This window comes from Scyliorhinus canicula, chromosome 3 (assembly GCF_902713615.1).
Source record: "Scyliorhinus canicula chromosome 3, sScyCan1.1, whole genome shotgun sequence".
In the NCBI taxonomy this organism is placed as follows: Eukaryota; Metazoa; Chordata; class Chondrichthyes; order Carcharhiniformes; family Scyliorhinidae; genus Scyliorhinus; species Scyliorhinus canicula.
Genome location: NC_052148.1, coordinates 111,712,549 through 111,720,748, shown reverse-complemented (window position 1 = coordinate 111,720,748; position 8,200 = coordinate 111,712,549).

Genomic DNA, 8,200 nt, shown 5'->3' with positions numbered 1-8,200 from the left:
GAGGACAGTTTGCAGCAGTATTCTTCCACATGGCCTTCACTTTTAACTTTCAATCGAGTTATGGTAACGGGTTTGTATAGGTGCTTTTCAGATAGAAAATAATCAGAAAGAATAGGATGACAAAAAGTAGCAGCAAGTGGTTAATCAGAAACCCCAAGCTGCCAGTGGTCCTCTTACTTATCTCTAGCACCCTTTATGGCCGACTTTCCAACTGAACTTTGTGATCAGGTTCCTACAAGTTTTGTTCTTCTTTGGGATACAATGCTCATCAAACTTTTTAACGATTGCATCAAAGTTCTCACTATCTGCCTCTCGCTCAACTACAAATGTGTTAAAGATTTTGATTTTGCCTTTACTGTTCTCCATGAGCCCAGTGGTGGTGTCGGCCCTAAGGGACAGTGGAGGCAGCATTTGGGACTGGAGGGTGCCTCGGTGTGGGCGCTGATCTGTAATAGCCATAAGTTTCATCGAATCATAAAGTTTACAGTGCAAAACAGGAAACCTGCCAGTACAGGATTGCACTGGCAGGGCTGAATGCGAGGTTTAGGGGTTGGTGGCAGGCAGGGACGATCGCTTTGGTGACTTGTTTATAGGGGGTACATTTGCAGAACTGGAAGCCCTGGAGGAAGTGTATAGGTTGGCTTTAGGTACCTATAGGTTTGGGACTTTGCAATGCGAGAGGTGCTGTCCTTTCCTGGGCTGCCGCCCCTGGGTTGCAGGATAAGGTGCTGCCGAAGGAAGAGATGGGGGAGGGGATGGTGTCAGAGGAGTTGATGGAGTGGGAGCAAGCCCTGCTGGGGGATATTAAGTGTAACTGAGAGGAGGAGCTGGGAGGAGAGGTGGGGGCTGAAATGTGGCCGGAGGCCCTGCGGAGGGTAAACGTATTCTCATCATGTGCAAGGCTGAGCCTCATCCAGTTTAAAGTGGTACATTGGGCTCATATGACGGTGGCGGAGATGAATACGTTTTCTGAGGGGCTGGTGGATAGGTATGAGCAGTGTGTGGGGAGGGCCCGCAAATCCTGTCCACATGTTCTGGGCGTGTCCAATACTGAGAGGGGTTCTGGCAGTGGTTCTCGGACGTGATGTCTGAAGTGCTGGGTGTGGAGGTGGTCCCGAGTCCAGAGGTGCTGATACTTGGGATGTCGGAAGACCCAGGAGTCCAGGGGGTGAGAGAGGCTGATGTTTTGGCCTTTGCCTCCCTGATAGCCCAGAGACAGAGTTTGCTCAGGTAGCGGGACCTCAGAGCCTCCGAAAACGGGAGTGCGGGTGAGTGACCTGATAAAATACCTGAGGCTGGAGAAGGTCACGTTCTCCTTGAGGGGGTCGGCATAGGGGTTCAGCCAAAGATGGAAGCCATTGGTTGTTTTTTTTAAGGATGTTTAAGGAGTCAGCAAGGGGGGAGGGGCTGGGGTGTAAGGGGGTTATAATGGGGTAGGCGGGATGCGAGATGGGTTCGGTTTCAGGGGAGCAGGTGGGGTGCGGTTGTTTATTGAATTGTTCTGTTCTTCTGATTCTTTTTATAAATGTGAAAATGCCTTAAATAAAAAAACATTTTTTAAATGCTTAATTGTTTATAAAGTTGTTTGGGATGTTCTGAGGTAGCGAAAGACACTGGGCTTGGTGTTTTGGTGTGGGAACAAGACTGTTGAATCTCGCGAGTGCCTGTCGTGAGATTTGTGACATTAAGCTTATTTAAATATTTGTTTGCAGGAGTTTCTCGATGCCTGGGACCTAACAGAAGATTAGGGCAACTTTCCAAAATGGCGCCCCGATTTGCGAAGAGCCTTTCCTGCTGGGCCAAAAAAACAGAAAAGAGCCCACTATCTAAATGCAACTTCCTTGTTTCATTCTTCCTTTAGTGCATGTTTTGTTTTGTTATTGGTTATGGCAAGACTCTGTGGAATTTTGTTTGATATGTATCTGATTGCAACAATCATAAATATGAATGTAGCATAATTTAAATTGCCGCTTTATTCTTAGCGTGTTCTTACACTTGTTAGGAAAACAAAGGTAGTATTAAGATATTTATATTTGTATTGGTAAACATTAGAAATAAGGTACAGCTTTAAGTGGGTTTATTTGATTGTTTCTGTGCCTGGAAAGGCAAAAACCTATGGCTAGATTCAAGCTGGACAAAGGTGTTTGGATGTGTGGGGGTTGGTTTCAATTTGAATTGGGATTCTATTGTGGATGCCTTGAAATAGTGGATGCATTGGTGGTCAAACAACTATAGAATCCCCACAGTGCAGAAAATTTGGTCCATCGAGTCTGCACAGATCCTCTGAAAGAGCACACTACCTATGCCCACAACCCTGCAACCCCACATAACCAGCACATCCCTGGGCACTAAGGGGCACTTTAGCATGGCCAACCCACCTAACCTGCATATTTTTGAACTGTGGGGGGGGAACTCCACACAGTCACCCAAGGCCGGAATTGAACCTGGGTCCCTAGCACTATGAGGCAACAGAGATCACCACTGTGCCATCATGTCACCCAGTGTGATATAGGGAGCTATGCCATGAAGAGTAAATATAGTTGCTTGATCTATGTAAGAAAAAAAAAGCTCCCCTTCTCTTTAGTTTTAGCTGAAAGTTGGAGCAGTTGGTGACAGGCAGATAGTGGGGGAATTATGTCTCTCAGCTTTGCTAAAAGAAAAGCCATACAATGGAGTAATATTTAAGAAAGCCAGTGCCAGAAATCTAAGGGACAACTACTTAAGGAAACTAGAGAAAAGAAGAGGAATTTCCAGGAGGACTGAATTTAAAGGAACAAATAGGAACTGGGAGCAGAACAGGGTACTGTTAAATTCAAGTCACAGAACTGAGAAGGAAGCAATTGGTTAGCATGCTTTAAAAAAAGGTTTCTGAAGTAATCCTAACGTTTGGAATGTCTTACTACTGCCTGGGAAACAAATCTTAAAGTAATTGGGAAGAAAGTATTGGCTGGATATCAGAAGTTGGGTAACAGGGGATGACAGTCAAGGCAAAGAAATCCTAAAGGGGTTTGTACAAGATCCTGAAACAGACTCACTTTTAAAAGTGGAGCAGAAGCTTTGTTCAAAAGTGTCATTTGTCAAATCTGGGCTGGAGTATGGATTGCAAACTGCTAAGTGAAAGTATTGCTACAAGAAGAGATTTTAAAGCATATTTTGGGAGTGGAGTTTAGAAACTCTCATATGAAAGTCATCTCAGGAGATTCTGAGGGAGAAATCTACAAACACTAACTTGCTAATGAAACCATTATAGCTTCAAGTGTACTTTGTCACCCGTGTTAATTTTAAAACCTCTGTGTAACCTAAGGAGGGAGTAAAGGAGTATTGTATTATAATCCAATTGTTCCATGTTTAATAAATGTTTTATTACGTTGTTAAAACTAATTAGCAGTCCTGTGACTCTGTTCCTTTATATTTGATCATAAACGTAACAGTTTATGGTCTTTTGAGCCAAGGTTCCATTCTGGGATCTTCCTGTCCAGTTAAAACAACAACTGGGATTGTAACACACTAATGATGCCATTTCAGTGAATTTTACGGTATTACGTCAAAAGTAATTGTAGTGTCTGATATCTGTCACCAAAAATTTTAAACCATAAAACATATGGACAAGGGGAAACTGAGAGACACTGCTAAGTTTACAGATGTCTTCATTTATAATATTGAAGATTCTCAGTTCTGTGGCATACAATTTCCCTTGAAATAATATTTCCACTCCATGTAGGGAGGAGAGGAGCTGAACCCTTTTCCAAGACCACCCAACCTGTTCCCAGCAGGGAGATCGTCTTGAGATCCTTTTTCCTATCCCAGAGTGTGAAACTGCTAGTTGAAGCATGGCCTTGGATAAATCACTAGGTCTGGATGGATTGTCCTCAATGTTCTAAGTCATGACAATGTTACTTAATAACTTTTAACAACACATATTCCTCTGGCATCCTCCCGTGACCATGACCTCAGTTCAATTCGCTGTACTCCCACAATAAAGCTAAAGATTCACTTGCTCTTACCACCAACAGACCAATATCATTAGTTAATTTGGACTGTAAAATTCTGACAAAAACCGTGCCTACATACCAACTGGCCATACTTCATGCTACAATTCATTTTGATCAATAAAGTTTATGAAGTGTGTCAGTGTCAGACAACTTGAGAAAGATCCTCAACACCCTTGCATATTGCAAACTGAATGTTATCCCGGCAAAGGGCCCTGTATTCAAATTCAAAGAACCTAGTTGTTGTGGTGATTTTTTTTCCATGCAAAACATTTTGGTTTGGATTTGGCTTTCTGAGCTGAATGCGTGCGCCACGCAGATATCTTTCAAAAATGCTTTATGAAGTTAGTTCATTGTAAGTAACTTCGGTGAAGCCCACGCTGCGGTTAATCTATCATAAAGCCATTCAGAAGAACGAGACAAGGCTGTCTTTCACCTGCTTCTCTCTGTGTAAAACGAGAGGTGGAGTACAATATTTGCTTGTATTTTGTGACAGATACTATCGGGCCAACAATAACAATTAGGTTGAAAAAAATAAATTAGTGCTATGTTTTCTCCACAGCAAGTATTGTCCTGAAGTGGGATGTTTTCCCAGGCTCTAAATAGTTTTACGTACATAATTAGGTTATTTGCTGTTCAAACTTCAGACCATAACTTGTACCTGAGGAGAGAACATCTGTTGGCTGCTTCATTGCCAAGTTTTACCTATGAGGCACACCTACAAATAATTGGTGCCAGATACTCTAAATCTAACACATTTCTACTGTGAATTAAGACAAAAATAAAGGATTTTGTTCTGGACACAGGATAGCCTCAGAAAAAAAGAACGTTACATTATGAGTATAATCTCCTGGTCCTGCCTGGGGACCTGAAGGCAAGTTCGGACAGAAAGTTGGAAATGAGGGAGTTGGATAATTAGGCCAAAGCAGTCACACCTCTGGCCAATCTGGCTCGAGCTGATGAAACTGGCAATAGCTACTCGGGTGGCACGGTAGCACAGTGGTTAGCACTGTTGCTTCACAGTGCCAGGGTCCCAGGTTCGATTCTCGGCTTGGGTCACTGTCTGTGCAGAGTCTGCACATCCTCCCCGTGTCTGCGTGGGTTTCCTCCGGGTGCTCCGGTTTCCTCCCACAAGTCCTGAAAGACGTGCTGTTGCATAATTTGGACATTCTGAATTCTCCCTCCGTCTACCCGAACAGGTGCCAGAGTGTGGCGACTAGGGACTTTTCACAGTAACTTCATTGCAGTGTTAATGTAAACCTACTTGTGACAATAAAGATTATTACTATTCTCCCAGCATTAGTGGGTAGCCAATTTAAATAATTAAGTGTCCATTTGTGGGCAGATTGGGCACGCCGATGAGATCTATCCGACGGTGCACAACCTCCCTGGGAAACGACCATCAGCAGCTGCAGGTCATCCTGGCAGCTATTGTCATCATTCCTTTTCTAGGCGTCCAAAACTTTTCGGAGGGCCCCTCAAGATGAGCTTGAAGCTTCAAGAACCCTGAATTGATCAGTAGGTGTAACATCAATCAATCTGAAGAATTCCTCACGTAATACTGAGTCAGTGGGCATGTTGTTGGCAAGTGTGGGGCCGGGATCTTTTCCACATCCCCACCCCCGATTATTTTTAAATGCGACAGGATCTTGCACTCAAAGCGCCATATTTTCAAAGGCAAAAAACAACCAGAAACAGGATCTCAAAATGCAGCCATTCCATATCATACATACAATCCCATATTTTTTTAAATAATAGTTTATTAAAGATTTCATAAATAATAAACACGATCTAGACTTCAGCATAACTCTGAAAATCGTTCAAACATTGTATAATTGTCACGCTAAAACAAGTATGCAGAGGCATGGACAAACACACAACAAAGGCTAAGTCCAAGCAGCCCCCCCCCCCCCATATCTCCACTAAACCCACAAATAAATCATACTCCCCCCCCCAACAGCTGATGGTAATTAACTCTTTGAAGTATGAGTTAAATGGCTGTCATTCACCTCAGGTAGAATCCATCTACCAATCCCCTAATGGTGTACTCGGCCTTTCCCAGGTATAAAAAGTCCATAAGGTCACCCAGCCAGGCTAAGGCACTTGGCAGATGGTCGATCTCCATCCCAGCAGAACCTGCCTTCGGGCCATCAGCGAGGCAAAGGTGAGTGCATCTGCCTTCACTTCCGTCCGCAGCCCCGGCAAGTCCAACACCCCGAATATGGCCACCAACGTACAAGGTTCCAGATCAATATTAAGAGCCGCTGACATGATGTTAAAGAAGAAGACTCAAAAGCTCACCATCTTTGGGTAGGTATGGTTGGTGGGCCCACGTGAACACCACTCACACCTGGGCCGGGATTCTCCCTTACCTGGCAAGGCGGGGGGTCCCGGCGTAGCGGAGTGGCGCCAACCATTCCGGCGTCAGGCCTCCCCAAAGTTGCGGAATTCTCTGCACCTTTAGGGCCTAGGCCCGTGTCGGAGTGGTTTCCACCATGCTGACTGGCGCCAAAACTGGCGCCAACGGCCTTTGGCGCCCGCCGTCGGGGCTGGCCGAAAGGCCTTCGCCGGTCCACGCATGCCCCGGTGCGTCAGCGGCCTCTGACGTCAGCACCGCCACATGCGTGGTAGGTGGGGTCTCTTCTGCCATCCACCATGGTGGAGGCCGTGGCGGCGGCGGAAGAAAAAGAGTGCCCCCGCGGCACTGTTCCGCCCGCCGATTGGTGGGCCCCGATCGTGGGCCAGGCCACTGTGGGAGCACCCCCCCCCCCGGTGTCCGATCGCCCTGTGCCGCCCCCAGGACCCTGAGGGCCCGCTCGCGCCGCCAATCCCGCCAGCACAGAGGTGGTTTAAACCACGTCCGCGGGATTGGCCTGTCAGCAGCAGGACTTTGGCCCATCGCGGGCCGGAGAATCGCCGTGGGGGGCCCACTGATCGGTGGGGCGTGATTCCCGCTCCCGCTGATTCCCGGGTGGCGGAGAATTCCGGCCACGGCGGGGGCGGGATTTATGCCAGCCCCGGGCGATTTCCCGACCCTGCGGGAGGTCGGAGAATTCCGCCCCTGTTCTCCATCAAAGAACCCGTTCATGGCAGCATGGCGGCGCAGTGGTTAGCACTGCTGCCTCACGGCGCCGAGGTCCCAGGTTCGATCCAGGGACTGGGTCACAGTCTGTGTGGAGTTTGCACATTCTTCCCCGTGTTTGCGTGGGTTTTTCCCCCACAACCCAAAGATGGGCAGGGTAGGTGGATTGGCCACGTTAAGTTGCCCTTTAATTGAAAAAAATTTATTGGGTGCACTGAATTTCTAAAAGAAAAGACCCCGTTCATCCTACTTTTGGTTAGATGAGCTCTGGATCAGGCTGAGCCGTACCCAGAATGAGCTGGAATTTACCCCGCAAAAGATCTCATTCCACACATCTTCATTTAAGATGGGTCCCAACTTCTCCTCCCATTTTATCTTCACCTGATCAAGCAGCGTAGATTCCAGTGAGATGGTCCACTCATAGATATTCGAGATTCTCCCAGTCCTAGCCAACTGTAAGATTTCCTCCAACAGGGAAGGCTGTGGCACCAAGGGGAACGCAGGGCAAACCCTGTGAACTAAGTTGCGCAATTGAAAATATCGGAATAGGTGCGTCCGTGATTTCGCCAAGAACTCCTCCTAACTGGCAAAACCATAAGACATAGGAGTGGAAGTAAGGCCATTCGGCCCATCGAGTCCACTCCACCCATCTATAAGCAGGTCTCTAAAGCACTGGAGCCCCTTCCCCCTCCTGTGCTCTAAAGGTCAAATCCAAACCCGATGGCTCAAAAAAATGATTACCATTTATAGGCTCCAATAACAATATGGCACTCACCTTGTAATGTTGTCTGAGCTGCCTCCATATCTAGATCACCACTGGGTTTGAGATATATCTCGTTGCAGTGAGTGAGTGTGGTGTAGTTATTATGGCCCAGAGGCTTGACCCTTTACATGAACTTGCCTCCATCTCTGCAAGTCAATTCTCAGCCTACCCAACAAATTTTTAAAATTTAACTTATAAATCCTGTGCCAATCATATGTCACTTGGATACCAGGATACCAGAAGCTACCTCTGGCCAGGTGGAAGGGCAATACCCCCAGATTGGCTCCCCTCTCTGAAGGATTAGCGGAAAGTACTCACTTTTCCCCAGGTTAACCTATAGCCCGAGAAGGAACCAAAGCTCCTGAG